This window comes from Podarcis muralis, chromosome 1, assembly GCF_964188315.1.
Source record: "Podarcis muralis chromosome 1, rPodMur119.hap1.1, whole genome shotgun sequence".
Lineage (NCBI taxonomy): Eukaryota > Metazoa > Chordata > Lepidosauria > Squamata > Lacertidae > Podarcis > Podarcis muralis.
Window position 1 is genome coordinate 118,045,091 of NC_135655.1, and position 22,792 is coordinate 118,067,882.

The 22,792-nt window shown below is 42.8% G+C and overlaps 1 protein-coding gene across 3 annotated transcripts in view; it reads right to left on the reverse strand.

Moving 5' to 3' along the window:
- TFPI (tissue factor pathway inhibitor) overlaps window positions 1-22,792 on the reverse strand; it is a 50,826-nt gene that overhangs the window by 25,667 nt on the left and 2,367 nt on the right. The gene's annotated exons all lie outside the window — the stretch shown is intronic.

The window sequence follows — 22,792 nt, forward strand, 5'->3', positions numbered from 1 at the left end:
GGAGAACGTGATGCATTTGAAACCCAAATTTGTTTTGAAATACCACATTCTGTTTTAATGGCCTTGGACAAGCCATTGACTCTCAGCTTAGCCAGAGTTATCTCCTAGTACAGTGGTACCTCGGGTTAAGTACTTAATTCGTTCCGGAGGTCCTTTCTTAACTGGAAACTGTTCTTAACCTGAAGCACCACTTTAGCTAATGGGGCCTCCCACTGCCGCCGCGCCACCGGAGCACGATTTCTGTTCTCATCCTGAAGCAAAGTTCTTAACCCGAGGTACTATTTCTGGGTTAGCGGAGTCTGTAACCTAAAGCATATGTAACCTGAAGTGTATGTAACCTGAGTTACCACTGTATAGCAAGGAGGACAAATCGGGGGTGAGGAACCTGGACCCACCCCCCAGGATAAAGAAAGGCGCAAGAGGATAGCTCTATGTCCCCCAAGGAATGAGTGCCATCTAAGTTTCATTCTTCCTCAAAATGCTACTCTCCTTCCCTGAAACCTGCCTTCTCCTGACACCAGGAGAGTTATCATCGTGGGAATGGGGCACAGCTATAATGTCCCTGAAGGCCTCATCTATCAAGGTCTCTGCCTCCCTTACTTTTTCCATGTCTGCCAACTTAGCCTCAGGGGAACTACAGTGGTACCTCAGGTTAAGTACTTAATTCATTCCGGAGGTCCGTACTTAACCTGAAACTGTTCTTAACCTGAAGCACCACTTTAGCTAATGGGGCCTCCTGCTGCTGCTGCACCGCCGGAGCCCGATTTCTGTTCTTATCCTGAAGCAAAGTTCTTAACCTGAAGCACTATTTCTGGGTTAGCAGAGTCTGTAACCTGGAGCGTATGTAACCTGAAGCGTATGTAACCAGAGGTACCACTGTAACTTGTTCCCAGAGAACCAGGAGCTAGTGGCACCTTCAACACACCCAGGGCTTCTGTCCAACAGGGTGATAGTCGTACATGTGGCCAGAACTTCAGGGCTGTTTCCTTTATCCTCCTGCACCATTCCCAGGAGAAACCCCTGTGAGTAGCGAGGCCTGAGCCTCTGAAATGATGCCAATGCAAAGTCATTGGAATGGCACTTCCCCTGTGTTTATTTTTATCTTAAAGAGAGGAAGGGGCAAAAACAATACAGAGGTTATTTCTTGCCCTCCTTTCCAGGTATTGTCACCACACAGTTTGTCAAGAAGCCACGGGGAGTGCTGAAAAAACGCAATCACATCCGGTCCGTTGTGCTCGTGCTACAAAGATTTAAATTTAAATCTCAAGTGAGGCATGTGTCCTGAGCAACTGCCCTCTCATCCATCCTGAAGTCACGGTTGAAGTGAGTGTAGCTGCCTGCCATCCAATTTCTTAAACTAGGGCAGTGTTGACATTGCCAAGAGCACACACTTCCTTGGCAGGCCTTCCCTCGTTGTTCAGTAAAGGACTCAGACAGCTTCCAGCCAAGAAGGAAAGCATCTATTTCACTCTCTGAATCGAGCCCAAGGCACACACACGCAAAAAACCCAACCTCAAACAGCGAGCCCATTCACTTCAAACAGCAGCCCTGTTCTTGACTTCCAAGAGAAGGGCTATAGATTTGGCTGCTTCGGAGATGGCTGGATCAAAGTGAGGATTGGCTGGCCCTAATAATGAGGAGAGCGAGGCTGCCACCTCAGGCAGCAAATTGGGGGGTGGGGAGGGGCAGGCAGAAGGCATGAGGTATTGGAGGGCAGAACTATGTGTGACAGCCAGCCTGTCCTGTGTCCTCAGGTGCAAGGGTGGACCTCCCCCATCACCAGCATTGAACTTGTGGGGTATTTACAATGCAGTCAAACCAACAACGCACGTTTGCTAGATAGGCACATGATAGGAGTTGAAGCTCACAGAGTTTTCCTGTAAGTTTGCTAGAAAGAACTCTGAAACCCACTCCTCCTGAAATGGGAGGTCATAGCCCTATATAATAAAATGATTCCTGAAATGACTGGATTTTCACTTTTGGGAATATGGCAACCCTAATATATAATTTCCTCACCTGCCTTTTTGCTCTTTCATCTCATTCCAGCTCAGACTTCATTTTGATCTAGACCGCTATGTCTTTGTAACTGGATTATTACGTTAAGCCTGCCTGAACAAAGCTGCTGTATTCGTTACTCTTCAACAAGTATTCTGAGAGAGTAAATGCTATTTTTGCTTTTTACAAGATGGTTTGTCTCAGGGTTGGACTAGATGATCCTCAGGGTCCCTTCCATTTCTAAGATTCTATTATTATGGTTTTAAGAGTGCTGAAACAGTAAAGTTGCCTTCACTTTTGTGCTCTAACGTTCTTCAGAAATGTCCACTTAACTTACCTTTTTTTATTTTAAGGAAGAATCTGGGGCCCTGTTGACATGGGGCCTGGCACATGCATGCCCCCAGTACCTCCTTGTGGGAGGCCATGAACATGGATATACAATGAATGTCCTAGGTCGGTGGCATGGTTAACATGTGGTTCCCCAGATAGTTGAGCACCAACTCGCATCAGCCTGAGTCAACATGGCCAATGGTTGATCGGAGAGGAAGTTTGACAGTAAGTCCAACTCTAGGCTGCCTTCCTGCAAACCTATGTCTTTTATTACATACTTTCATTTGCTCACAATTTCTCCAAAGAGGTTTTAGTCATAAAGTAAATGACTTGATCATAAAGTAAATGACTTGATCAAATATCTAGACCACATTGCTACAGTTGAAGCATTTGACACCAATCATACTGAGCACCTAGAATGTAAGATTATCTTCTATAATTTTATATGAGGAACGGCTAAGGGAGCTGGGCATGTTTAGCCTGGAGAAGAGGAGGTTAAGGGGTGATATGATAGCCATGTTCAAATATATAAAAGGATGTCACATAGAGGAGGGAGAAAGGTTGTTTTCTGCTGCTCCAGAGAAGCGGACACGGAGCAATGGATCCAAACTACAAGAAAGAAGATTCCACCTAAACATTAGGAAGAACTTCCTGACAGTAAGAGCTGTTCGACAGTGGAATTTGCTGCCAAGGGGTGTGGTGGGGTCTCCTTCTTTGGAGGTCTTTAAGCAGAGGCTTGACAACCATATGTCAGGAGTGCTCTGATGGTGATTCCTGCTTGGCAGGGGGTTGGACTCGATGGCCCTTGTGATTCTATGATTCTATGATTTAAAATTCACAGTTCTCTGAATTTCACAGTTCTCTAGCCAAGTAATATGTTGATGAAAATGAAATCCCCCAAATGCATTGCATTAGGGGAAACTATTCCAACTCTATGATTCTATGATTCTATAGTTTCAGGATCTCACTAAGTCAGCTCTGGTTTCAAAAGAAATATTCTGGGAGCAAGTATTCCTAAGTATCTAATTAGGAACAGAATTAAACTCTCCACTAATGGAACACTGTACTGCCTTAATGTTAACGACTCTTTAATATTAGAAATGCATATGTTAAACCCAAACTGCTCCCTAGGAGATTTCTGATAATAACCAGCAGCATAATTGAAGAGATCATTACTTGTGCAGCTTAAGAAACAGAAACAGATAATGAAATAACATTTGCAAGCAGCAACAATTTTTTTTAAGTGAATGACTTGTGAAATATTAATGGAATAGATCCAACACTAATTACAAGGAACAGGATTTCACAAAGAAATTGCCCAATATTTTTGTTCCCTTGAAAAGCATGCCTTGAAGGGAAGTGAGTGGGAGAAGGAAGTGTTTCCACTGAAATTACTGTCTATAACTCCTCACATTACACAAGCTGGTACAGAACTTCCATTTCCCCCTCCTTCTGTATCTCAGATTCCTAAACTGTTACATCACAGGGGCAGAGAGATGAGGATGCCAGAGACACATTGCTCTCACTTTCCCTCTTCCCTTATGCAATACAGGACTGCTCGGGCTACAATCTGCGTTCAATACATCACAAAACTTGGGTTTAAAAGCAGAGCTTGCCCTTACTGTAGCTCTGAATCTGGTAGAGTCAAAGGTGGAGAACCTTTTTTTCAGGCTCTCATGGAAAACCTTCCTTTGGTGGGTGGGCTCAGAGGGGAAAGTAGAAGGAGCAATGGATATGAATGTTACCTTTGAAGACTGAAGGTAACATCCCAGCCACACAAAAGTGAGAAGTTTCCAGACACAGAGACCCAACCCCAGACCTCTCCTGTAAAACTGGCCAAAATTTATAAACTAACATCGAATTTGTGTTGGAGATGTAAGGTATCAGAGGGATCCTTATATCATGTCTGGTGGGGATGTGATAAAATTATTAATTTTTTTTTGTAAATATACATGAAGGACTGAAAAAAATGTTTAAAACAACAATTGGTGAGAAGCCAGAAGCATTCCTTTTAGGAATTATAACAAATGACATCCCCCAAAGACATGAAGAGAATATTTTTATATGCAGCAGCTGCCGCAATCATATTGATTGCAAAAAATTGGAAATCAGAAGAAGTACCAACGTTGAAAGACTGGCAACATATTTTTTTTGAAATGATTGAATTAGCAAAAATGACGGCAACAATTAGAATGCAATCTAATCAAAATCTCAAACAGGAATGGAAATGTGTAGAAGAATACAGTGGTACCTTGGGTTACATACACTTCCGGTTACATACGCTTCAGGTTACAGACTCCGCTAACCTAGAAATATTACCTTGGGTTAAGAACTTTGCTTTAGGATGAGAACAGAAATCAGGCAGCGGTGGCACAGCGGCAGCAGGAGGCCCCATTAGCTAAAGTGGTGCTTCAGGTTAAGAACAGTTTCAGGTTAAGAATGGACCTTCGGAACGAATTAAGTACGTAACAAGAGATACCACTGCATAAGATAATCAACAGATAAAGTAAAGGTAAAGATAAAGGGACCCCTGATCATTAGGTCCAGTCGTGACCGACTCTGGGGTTGCGGCGCTCATCTCGCTTTATTGGCTGAGGGAGCCGGCGTACAGCTTCCAGGTCATGTGGCCAGCATGACTAAGCCACTTCTGGCGAACCAGAGCAGCGCATGGAAACACCGTTTACCTTCCCGCCGGAGCGGTACCTATTTATCTACTTGCACTTTGACGTGCTTTCAAACTGCTAGGTTGGCAGGAACAGGGACCGAGCAATGGGAGCTCACCCCGTCATGGGGTTTCGAACCCCTGACCTTCTGATCGGCAAGCCCTAGACTCTGTGGTTTAACCCACAGCGCCACCCGCGTCCCAACAGATAAAGTACAGAGAGACTATTTGGAAGTCATTTTTAATTTCTTGTTTTACAATCGTTCACATCATTGGGAGTACAAAGGATGTTAGTTATACGTATTGTGTTGTTTCATATATTGCTACGGTCTGTTTGTCAATTTATAGTTGGTTTATTTGATTGTATGTTTGCCTGTTGGTTTGTTTGCCTTTGGGGCACGAATGTATCTATTTTAAAACAATAAAGATATACACAATGGAAAGGGCTCACGGGGTGCGCTGAGGGGGGCAAGGGAGGGAGGGAGCCATGGGGGTGGTGAAGGGACAGATCCAGCACATTTATTTCTAGAAACGCGCCCCCCCCCCCAAGCTGGATTTGATACTGTCAAACGTCCAAAAAGTAGAAAGGAATCAAACTGTCTGTTTTGAGGCAGAATAGTTGTCATTTGTGAAGCAGCTGCAGTCTCTTTCTGGAATATTTAGTGTGTTGACTGATCCGTCATAAACTTTAATCCCAAACACCTCTTCCCAGAAGCACACCCTATTGCAATTTGCAAACAAACATGCTTAGTAATGGAGCGTTGAGATGTTCTCATGTCCCCTTTAAAAAACATGGCTGCCAGGAACTGCCAGACAGTCTGAGTAGGTAATATTGAGCGAGATGGCCTGATGGCTTGACTCAGTATAAAGCAGCTCCCTATAGTATTTCACTATCATTGCTGCTTACCTAGGTAAATTCTAGGTTGACCAAATGTCAATCCCAGCTATCATTCATTCCCATTTGGGGTGATATGCTGAGGAAATGTTGCCATACGTTGGAAATGTAAAGAAAAAGAAGGTACCTTTTATCATATGTGGTGGACGTGGAGGAGATTCATAGAGACCAAGTGGGCTTTCTCCCGAGAAGACGTTTGTCAGACAATGTAAGGAATATAATTGACATTTGGGAAAAATTGGAAGTGAATATAAACACCAAAGCAGTTTTGATATTTGTGGACGCGGAGAAAGCCTTTGACAATATCTCTTGGAGTTTTATGAAGAAGAATCTCCAGGGGATGGGGGTAGGCCAAGGATTCGAAAACGGTATAGGTGCAATATACTCAGAGCAAAAAGCTAAGCTAATTGTAAATAATGTGGTTACGGAAGAATTCAAGATAGAAAAAGGGACACGTCAGGGATGCCCAATCTCTCCATTACTTTTTATATCAGTCCTGGAGGTTTTGCTGAACATGATTAGAAGGGACCAGCTGGTTAAAGGGGTACAGGTCGGAGTTAAACAATACAAATTGAGAGCATTTGCAGATGATTTGGTACTTACATTACAAGAGCCAGAATCTAGTACTAAAAGGGTTCTAGAATTAATTCAAGAGTTTGGTCAAGTAGCAGGATTTAAATTGAACAAATCAAAAACTAAGGTATTAGAGAAAAATGTAACACCTATAGAAAGGGAGAGGTTTCAGAATGAGACAGGGTTAACCGTGGTTAAGAAAGTGAAATACCTGGGGATTAATATGACAGCTAAGAATGTGAATTTGTTTAAAGATAATTATGAGAAATGTTGGACAGAAGTGAAAAAAGACTTAGAAATTTGGATAAATTTGAAGCTTTCCTTGTTGGGTCGAATTGCAGCTATAAAGATGAATGTATTGCCTAGAATGTTATTTTTGTTTCAAACACTGCAAATTGTTGACAAGATGGACTGTTTCAAGAACTGGCAGAAAGATATTTCTAAATTTGTCTGGCAGGGCAAGAAGCCCAGAATAAAATTTAAGATATTAACTGATGCAAAGGAAAGGGGTGGATTTGCCCTGCCAGACCTTAAATTATATTATGAATCAGCAGCTTTCTCCTGGGTGAAAGATTGGCTGCTTCTGGAGAATACAGACATTTTGGACTTAGAAGGTTTTAACAACACTTTTGGGTGGCATGCATATTTGTGGTACGACAAGGTTAAAGCTCATAAAGCTTTTAAAAACCATATTGTCAGGAAAGCATTGTATAATGTCTGGATTAAGTATAAAGACTTGCTGGAAAACAAAACTCAAAGGTGGTTGTCGCCAATGGAGGCAAAGGCTGTGAAAAAACTCAATATGGAGTCAATATGGCCGAGATACTGGGAAATTTTGGAACAAGAAGGGGATAAATTGAAATTGCAGAGTTATGAGAAATTAAAAGATAAAGTGCGAGACTGGCTTCATTATTATCAAATAATGGAGATTTATAAGATGGACAGGAAAATTGGCTTCCAGGTGGAAAAATCAAAATTGGAAACAGAATTGCTAGAACCTAAAACTAAGAATTTGTCAAAAATGTATAACTTGCTGTTGAAATGGAATACACAGGATGAAACAGTTAAATCAGCCATTATTAAGTGGGCACAAGATATTGGTCATAACATTATGTTTGCTGATTGGGAATGGTTGTGGACCACCGGTATAAAATTTACGGCATGTAATGCCCTAAAAGAAAATATTATGAAAATGATATATAGGTGGTACATGACACCAGTCAAGCTTGCAAAAATCTATCATTTGCCTGACAATAAATGTTGGAAATGTAAAGAGACTGAAGGTACATTCTTTCACCTTTGGTGGACATGCCCAAGGATTAAGGCATTCTGGGAAATGATATATAATGAAATGAAAAAGGTATTTAAATATACCTTCTTGAAGAAACCAGAGGCCTTTCTCCTGGGTATGGTCGGCCAATTGGTGCCAAAGAAGGATAGAACATTTTTTATGTATGCTACAACAGCAGCAAGAATACTCATTGCAAAGTATTGGAAGACAGAAGATCTACCCACCGTGGAAGAATGGCAGATGAAGGTGATAGACTATATGGGACTGGCAGAAATGACTGGCAGAATCCGAGACCAGGGGAGAGAGACGGCGGAAGAAGATTGGAAGAAATTTAAGGACTATCTTAAAAAACATTGTAAAATTATTGAATGTTAGAACATGTTGGTTTAGAAATTAAGTGGTTTCTAGCTGTAATGATTATGTAACTAAGAAAAGAAATGTTGAAAATCAATAGAAATTTTTTTTTGGGGGGGTCTGCTGAATTAAATAATTAGAAATTGGAATACAGAAAGGGGAGGTATGAGGAGGTCGGGAAAGTAAGGAATTAAGAAAATAAGGGATCGAAATTATACTTGTTGTTGTCTGTGTTTCTATTTTTGCTCTTTTTATTTTATATAATTTTTTTTGAAACTTCAATAAATATCTTTTAAAAAAAATATCATATGTGGTGGACGTATAAAGTACAGTGGTACCTCGGGTTACATATGCTTCAGGATACATACGCGTCAGGTTACACACTCCGCTAACCCAGAAATAGTGCTTCAGGTTAAGAACTTTGCTTCAGGATAAGAACAGAAATGGGGGGTGGGGGTGGCAGAAGGAGGCCCCATTAGCTAAAGTTGTGCTTCAGGTTAAGAACAGTTTCAGGTTAAGAACGGACCTCTGGAACGAATTAAGTTCTTAACCCGAGGTACCACTGTAGTTAAAAAATTCTGGGAGATGATATATAATGAAATGAAAAAAATGTTTAAAATAACTTTTGTTTAAAAAACAGTCAGATCACCCACCCATCCTCCCTTGGTTCATTGCTTGGTTCTTGACATTGCTATGGACCTGTGGTTGGTCGCCTTGGTTGGCCAAGGGGCCTGGTAGGAATTTTTATCCAATTAGCAAATTGGCACCGGCCACTTGGTTTTTTGCCTACAAATCGTCACAACTTTTGGGTATTGGCGGTTAGGCATTAGAATATGGTTGTGTGTTGGAGGGCAGGGTGTGGCCATCGCCTACCCCTCCATTTTATGGGTATTCCGGTAAAGGAATCCGGCGGTCGTGGATCCTGTCCGACGCCCTTGCTGGTGGCTAGGGCCATGGCACGACCCCCGGTGACATCAGGGGGAGCTTTCAGTTGTATTTGCATCAACAGGCTCCTCCCACTGGTGGTTAACCCTTGATAGACTCACCCCTCCCCGAGGGGGTGGAGTCATGCTCTGTTGTTTTATCCAATGCCTAAGCCAATACCTCTCACATGCTGTAATCAATAAAGTTGTGGCCTTTTTTAGCCCATTAACCTAATATACCATGTCCATGTGTGTTTCTTATCCGCAGGCCATGGTGGGTCCTTGAACCACAAGCAGAAGCTTTCTTATTGGGAATTACAGGTACCGAGATCCCAAAGGACCAGGAAAGACTGTTTATGTAGGCGACAACAGCAGCACGGATACTATTAGCCCAAAGATGGAAGGAAGAATCAACTCCGACCAGAGAAGAATGGCAAACCCAGATGATGGACTATGCCGAAATGCCAAAACTAACTGGGAAGCTCAGAAATCAAGAAGGAAAGAACTTTAAAAACAAATGAGAAAGGATTATAATTTATTTATGAGACCATTGCAAGCAGGTCAAAACATTGGCAGGATTTTAACCACACTTGTAAAGTAATGGAAATTATGGATAATTGTGAAGGATAAAAATTCGGATAAATATTGATATGCAGTTGTAAATATTATCATTACGACCCATGGAAGTGATGGGGGGGGGGAGTCAGGAGATTCAGAGTAATCTCAACATCTGGATGTGGAATTGTTATTTGTTGTTATATAAAAAAGGAAACGTTGCCATATGGGATTCAGCTGCTGGAAACTTTGCAAAAACAAAACAAAACAAAAAACGTAACAAATTTTGTGTTCGGAGTGGCACTCCTTATAGCATCTCTGCTTGTAGAAAAGGTGTACAAAAAAAGAAACACAGGAGCGTTTTCTTTAAAAAAGAAGACATAACAGCACCTAGATATCTCCTTAGCTACATGCAATGGGAGCGTTCCTCTGGTGTGCGGCACTTTTTCCTTTCAGACAACTTTGTTTGGGTCTGATTTCCACAGTAATTAGACTTTTAAAGCCTATTCTTAACCCCCTCTTTAGCTTTTTGTGGGCATCCTATTGGGCAGAATGGCAAGCAAAAGAGAAGGCAGCCTGTGGATTGTGAGCCAACCACGGACAGCCTTAGCGAATGTCACAGGGTGATACTGACTCGCGCTCTCCCAAACCCTCTCTGCTCCATTTCCTGCGCTGTCACTTGGAGTGAGTCACTTCTGCGGCTGCGGCACAAAGGATACGGGGAAAGGGCAAACAGAAAGGAGATAATGGGTGAAATTGCACATGCAAAGGTTGAAGCTACTGCAAACACAGCTTACTTTAAAGGTTTTTAAGAGAGCCTTGCTAGACCTGTTCTGCCTTCACACCTCTTTTGAAAAAAAGCAATAAAAACATAGCTTGGGTAGTCATTGTGTATCATCCTAAAAAATGCCATTACTGTGCTTTTGCAGGAGAACCTGTGTCCACAATCACAAGAAAAGCTAAGCCTGGCTGAAACAACCTAAGTATGATGAATGAATGGAATGGAATGGAATTTGGAATGGGGAGGGGGCTTGTTTGTAGCTATAGACCCTGTGCATGAACACCCCTCCAATCTTGGGGGACTTAATAATAATAATAATAATAATAATAATAATAATAATAATAATAATAATAATTTATTATTTATGCCCCATCCAACTGGCTGGGTTTCCCCAGCCACTCTGGGCAGCTCCCAACAGAATATTAAAAACATGATAAAACATCAAACATTAAAAACTTCCCTAAACAGGGCTGCCTTCAGAAGTTTTCTAACAGCCAGATTGTTGTTCATTTCCTTGACATCTGACAGGAGAGCATTCCACAGGGCAGGCGCCACTACTGAGAAGGCCCTCTGCCTGGTTCCCTGTAACCTCACTTCTCGCAGTGAGGGAACTGCCAGAAGGCCCTCGGTGCTGGATCTCAGTGTCCGGGCAGAACAATGGGGGTGAAGATGGTCCTTCATGTACACTGGGCCGAGGCTGTTTAGGGCTTTAAAGGTCAGCACCAACACTTTGAATTGTGCTTGGAAACGTACTGGGAGCCAATGTAGGTCTTTCAGGACCGGTGTTATGTGGTCTCGACGGCCACTCCCAGTCACCAGTCTAACCGCCGCATTCTGAACTAGTTGAAGAGGAGAGGAGGCAACTTTGGCTGATTCCGTCTCTTCCTGTAGCCCCAGCACTCTCCTCCAAAAACAAAAATACCACCTCCAGAAAGTGGGGGAATACTTCAGAACAAGGTAGAACGTGGCATGGAAGGAGGTCGATGCAGGGAGACTCCTATTTGATCCTATCCATGCCTTAAGATATTTCGAGAAAGCTCTCCTCAGCATGTTGTTGTTGTTTAGTCATTTAGTCGTGTCCGACTCTTCGTGACCCCATGGACCAGAGCACGCCAGGCACCTCTGTCCTCCACTACCTCCCGCAGTTTGGTCAAACTCATGCTGGTAACCTCGAAAACACTATCGAACCATCTCGTCCTCTGTCGTCCCCTTCTCTTTGTGCCCTCCATCTTTCCCAGCATCAGTGTATTCTCCAGGGAGTCTTCTCTTCTCATGAGGTGGCCAAAGTACTGGAGCCTCAGCTTCACGATCTGTCCTTCCAGTGAGCACTCAGGGCTGATTTCCTTAAGAATGGATGCGTTTGATCTTCTTGCAGTCCATGGGACTCTCAAGAGTCTTCTCCAGCACCATAATTCAAAAGCATCAATTCTTCGGCGGTCAGCCTTCTTTATGGTCCAGCTCTCACTTCCATACATCACTACTGGGAAAACCATGGCTTTAACTATACGGACCTTTGTTGGCAAGGTGACGTCTCTACTTCTCAAGATGCTGTCTAGGCCTGTCATTGCCCTTCTCCCAAGAAGCAGGCGTCTTTTAATTTCGTGGCTGCTGTCACCATCTGCAGTGATCATGGAGCCCAAGAAAGTAAAATCTCTCACTGCCTCCATTTCTTCCCCTTCTATTTGCCAGGAGGTGATGGGACCAGTGGCCATGATCTTCGTTTTTTTGATGTTGAGCTTCAGACCATATTTTGCGCTCTCCTCTTTCACCCTCATTAAAAGGTTCTTTAATTCCTCCTCACTTTCTGCCATTAAGGTTGTGTCATCTGCATATCTGAGGTTGTTGATATTTCTTCCGGCAATCTTAATTCCGGCTTGGGATTCATCCAGCCCAGCCTTTCGCATGATGTATTCTGCATATAAGTTAAATAAGCAGGGAGACAAAATACAGCCTTGTCGTACTCCTTTCCCAATTTTGAACCAATCAGTTGTTCCATATCCAGTTCTAACTGTAGCTTCTTGTCCCACAAAGAGATTTCTCAGGAGACAGATGAGGTGATCAGGCACTCCCATTCCTCTAAGAACTTGCCATGGTTTGCTGTGGTCGACACAGTCAAAGGCTTTTGCATAGTCAATGAAGCAGAAGTAGATGTCTTTCTGGAACTCTCTAGCTTTCTCCATAATCCAGCGCATGTTTGCAATTTGGTCCTCAGCATACTGCTGTTGAATAGGGCGGCACTTTGGGGGTTTCCTGAAAAAAAAAAGCTCAACAACAACGGGATGTCCTGGTTTTTACTTTTTGAAATACGACAACCCTACTGTTGAGGAAGTGTATTATGTGCTTGTCCAAGACAGAGTTGCCTCTGTAATGGCACCTCATATGTGGAATTCCCTCCTCTTCAAAGCACACTCGACCCTCCTGCAATTGACTTAAGTGAAGACTTACACATTTTCCCCCACAGATTTTGAGGGGTTTATTAGTCAGTTTACCAAAGGTGTCATGGACTTTGAAGACGTTTGAACTTAGGATGAAAGGGAGAAGCATGCAAAGAGGAAGGCACGCTTGGCAAACCCTCACCAAGATCAAACCTATGTCACCACTGTGGAAGGACGTGTGGATCCAGAATTGGCCTCCACAGTCACTTATGGATCCACTGTTAAAACCATGTTTTACTTGGCTATGAGTGATCTCCAAAGAAGAAGGAGGAGATTAGTCAGTTGCTGGCAGACAGCCTGGATTGTGGTTTTAGTTGTTCCTACTGTTTAAAAGGGTTTTAGATTTTTTTTTACTGTGTTTTACGTTGTTGTTTTTTGTCCCCAACCCTGGGATCCGTTGAGATGAAGGGTAGGTTATAAAATGCCTCAATAAGCATAGCAAATATCAGAATAAAAGCCATCAGTGCAATGAGTTCCTTCAGGAAGAACATTTCATTGGACAGCTATACACTGCACAGACGTTGAAAGTGTTCCTCTGCTTTCAGTTCAAATTTATTTATTTTATTTCATTTTTTGAGTCAGTGGACACGAATTGCAGATCAGAATGCTGAGCTGAGACATTACCGGCTGGCATCGTGAACAGTGTCATTCCTACCAAGCCTGTTTTGTAATGTTGTTGTTTAGTCGTTTAGTTGTGTCCGGCTCTTTGTGAACCCATGGACCAGAGCACGCCAGGCACTCCTGTCTTCCACTGCCTCCCGCAGTTTGGTCAAACTCGTGCTGGTAGCTTCGAGAACACTATCCAGCCATCTCATCTTCTGTCGTCCCCGTCTCCTTGTGCCCTCCATCTTTCCCAACATCAGGGTCTTTTCCAGGGAGTCTTCTCTTCTCATGAGGTGGCCAAAGTATTGGAGCCTGAGCTTAAGGATCTGTCCTTCCAGTGAGCACTCAGGGCTGATTTCCTTCAGAATGGAGAGGTTTGATCTTCTTGCAGTCCATGGTGCACTCCAGCACCATAATTCAAAAGCATCAATTCTTTGGCGATCGGCCTTCTTTATGGTGCAGCTCTCACTTCCATACATCACTACTGGGAAAACCATAGCTTTAACTATACGGACCTTTGTTGGCAAGGTGATGTCTCTGCTTTTTAAGATGCTGTCTAGGTTTGTTATTGCTTTTCTCCCAATGTTTTGTAATAGGGTGGGATAAAAGTTCTTAAAAGAACAGCTGATCTTCTTCTTCTTCTCCTCGAATCAGAGCACAAAGGATGCACTTTTGACCACTCCTTTGCACTTACTTCAGTTCTGTAAAGTAGAATGGGGAAGTCTTGAATAACAGTGTTTGTGTTTCAAGGTAGCATCTGTATTGCTGTGATTGTTGCCTAGGGATGTAGGAAGGCAGCTTTTCACACTTTATTCATCGCACGCAGCGCCATTTCCGCTCCTCTGCAGTTCAACCACGACGGAAGAATGTTTTTAACTACAGTCATACCTCGGGGTGAAGTTGCTTCAGGTTGAGCGTTTTCGGGTTGTGCTCCGCGGCGACCCGGAAGTAACAGAATGTGTTACTTCCGGGTTTTGCTGCTCGTGCATGCACAGATGGTCAAAATGACGTCACGCACACGCGCAGACGCAGGTTGCATTCACTTCAGGATGTGAACGGGGCTTCGGAACGGATCCCTTTCGTATCCAGAGGTACCACTGTATAACTGTTTTTCCTTTTTTTTTTTTTTGAATAATTTTTATTAAGTTTTCCATTTTAACAATCCAATCAAATCACATTAAATATTCCAAATTATACAAATACATATCATAAAGTCCAAATATTTTGCCAAATTATAGATTTTTGTTGGGGCTTCCCATGCTTCAAGTTCAGTAGGGTCCAATCATCTTATGGTTCTACTGCCTTGAGTTTCCAATAGTTTCTTCTTTAAATCTTCCTGCTGTTATCCTTCTGTTTTTCCATTGTTATTGGTTTTAGAATATTTTAGCTGCTTTAGAATGTGTTTGCATGCTTCTTGTTTTTAAATCGTGTATCTGTCTGTTGCCCTGGGCTCCTTAGGGAGGGAGGGCGGGCGGGCTATAAATTCAAGAAAATAATGAAAAACCAATACTCTCATGGGCATAGCCAAGGGGGGGGGCAGGAAGCAGCAGCGTCCCCCCATCATAAAAATCAATAAAAATACATAGCAAACTGCCCCCCAACAAAAGGCCTGCCCCCCCAAAAAAATCCTGGCTACGCCCATGAATACTGTTCTATTGAAAGCTACATTATGTGCCTCGCTGTCTGGTACAGGGAAATTATGTACCCTACATAATTTACATATTATCTAAATTGTGTAAGTCATGTTGTCATTGTGCTATTCCATTCCATTCGTTTCAATGCAAAGGAAACACAACGCAAATGGGAGAATAAAAATAATGAGTTGCATATTGCGGGAGGACTGAAAGCAACAATAACAGTGAATACTAATCTTATTCCCCAGAATGATTTCCATTCCAGACGTGCCCTGGAGAAGCAAACACCTTCAATTCCAACTTCCACTTCTTTTTTCGTTGGGATTTTTCAGAGAACTCTCTGGCTGCTTCTCCATTTCCAGTTTCCCTAGTGGGAGAGATACCCGTTTCCAGCTCTGTGGAAGATGTGTTAAGAAGCAGGGATGGATGAACTTTCCCCGTGAGAAATCGTAATTGCCTTGCTATTTACGGAAACCCACAGTATCCTCTTGGCCGAAGATTCGCCATTTCCCCAACATCCCTGAACTACAGTGGTACCTCGGGTTACAGATGCTTCAGGTTACAGGCTCCACTAACCCAGAAATAGTACCCTGGGTTAAGAACTTTGCTTCAGGATGAGAACAGAAATCTCACAGCGGTGGCGAGGCGGCAGCGGGAGGCCCCATTAGCTAAAGTGGTACCTCAGGTTAAGAACAGTTTCAGGTTAATAACGGACCTCCAGAACGAATTAAGTTCTTAACCCGAGGTACCACTGTATATTTGAGTTCTGTGCATGTACATTAAAAAGTGCAACTTCAGAGCATGCCATCAGTATCCTGCCACTGTGTCACATGTCAGAGTGTCATGCATCTCTGTGCTCCTTTCTTTGATTGGCTGGCTTCACATTTACCTGTGTTTATATCCTGAAATCATTTTATTTTATTTTAACTGTGATGGAAAGGAGCCAAAGGGAACAGCTGTGACTGCTGGCAGCAGCAACAGGCAATGCAATAAATGAAGTTATTGAGGGTTGAAGTTATTGAGGGTTTTTTAAGGATTTTACCCCAGGAAAGGATTAGGCCCCGGATTAGGCCCCCCAAACGAACTTTGGACATGCCTGACTTCTGACTTTCAGTAGCCTCACGAGTGACCAGCAACATTCAGGGCACAATGTTGAGTCTTAAATTCACAGGTGGCAAAGTTTCACTCATGCATTTACATTGCTTCATTTCTCTACATCTGAGTAAAGGTAAAAAGGTAAAGGACCCCTGGATGGTTGAGTCCAGTCAAAGGCAACTATGGGGTTGCAGCGCTCATCTCGCTTTCAGGCCGAGGGAGCCGGCATTTGTCCACAGACAGCTTTCCGGGTCATGTGGCCAGCATGACTAAATAGCTTCTGGCACCGTGATGGAAACAAGAGCGCATGGAAACACTGTTTGCCTTCCTGCCACAGCTGTACCTATTGATCTACTTGCACTGGCGTGCTGTCGAACTGCTAGGTTGGCAGGATCTGGGACAGAGCAACGGGAGCTCACCCCGTCACACAGATTCGAACTGCTGACCTTCTGATCGGCAAGTCCAAGAAGTTTGGTAGTTTATACCACAGCATCCTACTCTACATCTGAGTACAATACGCTTGACAAATGATGGGGCTGAAGGTGCGTGAACTGATTTGAGCAAACAGCAATCATGTTTGATGTGGTTTAAAGGGACTGTTAATCTGTGGGGCTTTTCCGTGATATCCCAGACAAGTCTCCCTTCATCTTGAGGTCTGAAACAGTCATGAGCGAGTAACCAAGGGGAGAATAAGGCCTTTGTTTTGAAACAGACCGCGTTGTTCATCCCTGGTTAAATATTATACTGAACTTAGATTGACTTTAAAAGTTTAGCAGCATCCTGGAAGGGGGGGAATTTCCGCTTCTACTTAGAATTAATATCTGAATTGTGAAAACAAGTGTTGGCCCATTTCTTTGCTCTCCAGAGATTAATTTTTAAACAAACAAGGCCAGTCTAAAGGAGTTAGGGAAAACACATACAGATGGTGTAATAATAAATACTTGACAGGAGGATACTGCTTGCAATTACATCAGGGAGCATTGTTCCAATTTAACAGAGAAAACCCTGGAGCTGGAAGTGGCTTCAGATACTGCTGCCCTAAAGCTCCATATACTCTCTAGAAATGCCCATGTCTTAGGAACATGTGAAGCTGTCTTACACCGATTTAGTCCACTCGTCCATCTAGTTCAATATTGCCAACACTGACTGGCAGTGGCACTCCAGTGTGGTTTAAGCTCTTGAATTTCTTCCTCACAGAAGTGATTCCAGCACCCTCCTTGTATAGGTAAAGGTAAAGGGACCCCTGACCAATAGGTCCAGTCGTGACCGACTCTGAGGTTGCAGCGCTCATCTCGCTTTATTGGCCGAGGGAGCCGGCATACAGCTTCCGGGTCATGTGGCCAGCATGACTAAGCTGCTTCTGGCGAACCAGAGCAGTGCACGGAAACGTCGTTTACCTTCCTGCCGGAGCGGTACCTATTTATCTACTTGCACTAGCGTGCTTTCGAACTGCTAGGTTGGCAGGAACTCCTTGTATAGTTTTCATCAAATGCAGAAGATATATATATATATATATATCCCTACCCTACTCTTCCGATGGAAAGTTGTTCTAACTGATTCAGACCCTCCAAGTGTCCCTATTTTCCAGGGACAGTCCCGGATTTGCAAAAACCATCCCAGTTTCTGATCTGAACCCAGTATGTTCCACTTTTACTTGGGACGCCCTAATTTTCATCCAAGAAATGTTGGAGGGTATTGAGTTATGTGACATACACACACACACCGAAGCCAAGGAGGTAAGTAACTTTAGAAGACAGCCCTGTACAAGGAAGTTGTTTTTTTTTTTTTTAATGTCTTATGTTTTCGTATATGTGGAAGCCACCCAGAGTGGCTGGGACAAACCAGTCAGATGTGCAGGGTATAAATAATAAAATCATTAATCATATTATTAATATGGAATAGGACGTCGCTATTTTCATCAGAGAAATGTTGGCGGGTATGCTGAATTTAATATTTTATTATTATATGGTTTATTGTTGTAAAAAAAAAGGTAAAGGACCCCTGGACGGTTAAGTCCAGTCAAAGGCGACTATGGGGTTGCGGCACTCATCTTGCTTTCAGGGCGAGTGAGCCGGTGTTTCTCTGCAGACAGCTTTCTGGGTCATATGGCCAGCAGGACTAAATCGCTTCTGGTGCAACAGATCACTGTGACGGAAACCAGAGCGCACCGAACCTCTGTTTACCTTCCCGCCATAGTGGTACCGATTTATCTACTTGCACTGGCGTGCTTTTGAACTGCTAGGTTGGCAGGAGCTGGGACAGAGCAATGGGAGCTCGCCCCATTGCAGGGATTCGAACCACCGACCTTCTGATCGGCAAGCCCAAGAGGCTCAGTGGTTTAGACCACAGCACCACCCATGTCCCTCACCCTGGGACCTTGTGGTGAAAGGCAGGTAAAAACAATAATCCATAAATTACCATAATCACCATCACCTTTGGGATCTGGCCACAAGGAATATGTGGCATTCACATTAAGGATAAGATGGATGTTGATATAAAGGCATACAAAGATTCTGGGAAAAAGAGAGAGTTGTTTTTGGCTATGAAGACTGCTACAGTCAGCCTTATGTCCTGAAGACCCAGAGATTACCTACTTGAACTTTGAATGCAATTTTCTGAAGGGTCATGGCATCTAGGCGGAGCTATGAAACCAGTCACTCAAACTACATTCTCAGCCTGACAGGATTGGGAAGTACCCAAGTTACCTTCCCCTTTCTGTCCCACGGTTTCCCCTTTTCAGAGCTTTTGGATCACAATTAAGCTGTGCTTTTCAAGGGTTTGTAAGCAAACAAAAACCTTATCTGGATTCAAGTCCCTGATTCTAAAAGAGAGAACTGGTTTGCAAGGGATATGGGAGAGCCTCTGTCTCCCTTTGCGGACGTGCGTTAAAACAGAGGTCTCACATATTTGTAGCTGGGGGAAATAGTTGGGGAAAGAGCTCCTATCTTCACCTTTTTGCTCTGTTTTAGGTTTATGACCAGTTTCCAGAGCACTGAATCATATTGTGTGACCGCTCCTTATGGCTTATTTCCTTTTCGTAATCCCTGGTCCGTCATGCTTATTGGCATCGTTATTGTCATGCATCCCGGTAATGAATTATTTCCGGTACAGAGCAAGGCCAGCCATTTGTCATTTAGATTTAGGCACGTCTTCGTATTATTCCAGACTAACCAAAAAACCAGCTCGCCATTCTATTACTGCTTTCTGAAGGAGACGTAGGAATCTGTGCCGTCCGGGAGGTCCTACCTTCCCATTACACATCTAGCCGACATCATTTCTATTGTCCTTCCAGATCATATTGAACACCTTCATTTTCATTGCAGTGAAAACCCAGAGAGCTGCTGCCACTCAGGGTCAGGGTCATATCTGACCTGCTGGGAGCCTGATAGGCCCTGCCCTGCTTCTCTCCACATGGCTTGGGGTGGGGCCTGACAGGCTCCATAAAGGAGCGCTGTTGCTGTTGCTGCTGCTGGGCCATTTTTTAAAAAATTGCTTATATTTTTTATCTATGTCATTTTACATTGTGATTGATATTAATGCTGTATTCTTAGTTTTTGATTTGATGATTTATGTGGAAATTGATGTGTTTTATTTACAGTCATACCTCATGTTACGTTCAGTTCAGGTTACGTCTTTTCAGGTTGCATCCCACGGCGACCCGGAAGTACCAGAAAGGGTTACTTCCGGGTTTCACCGTTCGCGCATGTGCAGATGCGCAAAATGATGTCACATGCATGCACAGAAGTGGTGAATCATGACCGGCACATGCACAGACATGGGTTGCATTCCTTTCAGGTTGCGAATGGGGCTCCAGAACAGATCCTGTTCGCAACCAGAGGTACCACTGTATTGTTTATGACTTTTGTTATGTTGGTAATTATGTAAATCTTGCCATGTTGTAAGCCGCCTTGAGCATTGTTTTAACTATGGATAGGCAGCATACAAATAAAATGATGAATGATGAATGAATGAATATCTAGGGGTTGGCCAGGTTGGGGCGCAGGCCCATAAGGGGCACAAAAATCGCATCTCTCCACTCTAGCTTGAAGTGGCAAGGAGCCTGCACAATCCCTGGGCCGCTCTGACACAGCTCTGCATGGCTGGGCAAGGTGCAAAGGCTCCATTGGGTGCAGAAATCCAGTCACTGGTTGGGAGAAGTTATGGAACTGGGATTTCAATTTCACGGCATGTTATAGGTTGAAATAAAATTATATGAAAATCATGTACCGATGGTACTTAATTCCTAGTAAATTAACAAAAATGTATAAAACATGCTCAAATATATGCTGGAATTGTAAGGAAAAAGAAGGCACCTTTGATCATATGTGGTGGAATTGTAAGGTAGTAAAAGGATTTTGGGAAATGATATATAATGAGTTGGGGGGGAATGCTTAAAATAACCTTTGCTAAAAAAACCTGAAGCCTTCTTTTAAGGAATTTTAGGTGCTGAAATCCCAAGGGAGCAGAAAAGACTATTTATGTATGCGACCATGGCTGCCCAGATGTTATTGGCCCTACCAGAGAAGAATGGCAGATCAAGTTGATGGACTATGCCGAAATGGCTAAAATGATCGGAAGAATCAGAAATCAGGAAGACCAAAATTTTAATAAGGAATGGGGGAAAATTGTAACTTTTCTTAAAGACCATTGTAAACTGTTAAAATCGTTAGTAGGATTGGAATATCACTTGTAGTTTAAGGTTGATTCTGCACATAACGGAAGAGGTAAAGGATTTGGATTATCATAAAAAGATGGGGGAGGAAATGATTAAATTAGGGCTCACAAAGGGGAGGATGGAAGTTCAGGAAATTCCTTGGAATCTTGTTTTAATGATTTATGTTTGATATATATCTGTAAAATTTCAATGTCAAAAACCAAATAAATAAATTTATATATATAAAAAGAAATCCAGTCACTGGAGTGGGCCGTCAGAGCAGCCCACCACAACCTCTACCCAGCAAAAGCAAACTTTTAGAATTTCTGGTTTATAGTCTCTCCCAGCTTTGGAGGCACCAATGCACCTCCTTGGCCAAGGGTGCAAGGGAACCAAGGTACACATCTGCACTGTAGACAGCATTCAGCTAGTTGGACCAACAGTCTGACTCAAACTAAGGCAGCTTCCTTTGTTCCAAAATTTAGAGATGGGAAATCTGATTACAGACCTTCACCGTCTAGTCTAGATTTGCCCTAAGATAACACTGAGAAGAACATGTCACATGGTTGTATTTTTATGCTGAGCTACACAAAGTCATCCTGGGTTTGCTATTTCTCTGCACGCGCATTTTAGTGTGATGTATTTAGTTGCATGAAAGTTCTCAATAGGTGCAACTTGCAGATTGAACATATAGAATAAGAGAACAAGAAGAATGTGCGTTTAAAGAAGACTGGAAAATATTTACTGAATATACGGGTGAAAATTGTGTACATTTAAAAATGCTGGTAACATTAAGATAAATTCAACAGTGTGAATAAGTGTTGATGGATGTAACAATGGAATACTGAATGGTTTAGTTCATGTAAAATATGCAGGGATGTATGGTATGCCACGGACCATAAAGAAGGCTGATCACCAAAGAATTGATGCTTTTGAATTATGGTCCTGGAGGAGACTCTTGAGAGTCCCATGGACTGCAAGAAGATCAAACCTATCCATTCTGAAGGAAATCAGCCCTGAGTGCTCACTGGAAGGACAGATCGTGAAGCTGAGGCTCCAATACTTTGGCCGCCTCATGAGAAGAGAAGACTCCCTGGAAAAGACCCTGATGTTGGGAAAGATGGAGGGCACAAGGAGAAGGGGACAACAGAGGACGAGATGGTTGGACAGTGTTCTCAAAGCTACTAACATGAGTTTGAGCAAACTGTGGGAGGCAGTGGAAGACAGGAGTGCCTGGCGTGTTCTGGTCCATGGGGTCATGAAGAGTTGGACATGACTAAATGACTAAACAACAACATGGTATGCAAAATGAACCACAGAAAGAGAGGAAGGGAAGTAATTGATTTAAGGTTGTCTAAATGAATATTTTGAAATGTAAAACAGAAAAATTCACACACACACACACACACACACACACTGCTTTTTTCTAAAAAAATGTTTAGGGGTAATCTCATTTTGACTCAAGAAAATCACCATTGTATAGTTCTAATCAGGAATAATAAATGCAGTAAATGGACAAAAGTACAAAGATTCACAAAATGTTTAAGGGTATGCGTAACCCTGCATACCCCCAGAAAAAAAGCTGTGTGTGTGTGTATGAGAGAGGAAGTTCGACTGAAACATAATGAAGGGTGAATCACAATCTAATTTAGAAGGTTTCCCAGGGCAAGGTGTTTTCAGATTTTAACCTTTGCCTGTATTTGCGAGAGTGGTTCTGTACATTAGATTCCCTCCCAAGAAATAAGGCAGTTCAAGGCCACTTTGTGGCTTTCAGATAATGAAGGGGGGAAAATGCATCTTGTTTCCTGAGTTGCAGCATTTAGAGATCAGGCACCGTCTGTTTCATTCCTAACTAAACATACAGCATTATAAGGAAAACGTTGGTTGTACAAACTGAATAGACATTGATAGATGGCTGTACTAACAGTACAATCGTGTATGTGCATGTCTACTCAGAAGAAAGCTTCCCAGAGTTCAATGTGATTTACTCCCAAGTAAGCACATATAGGCTT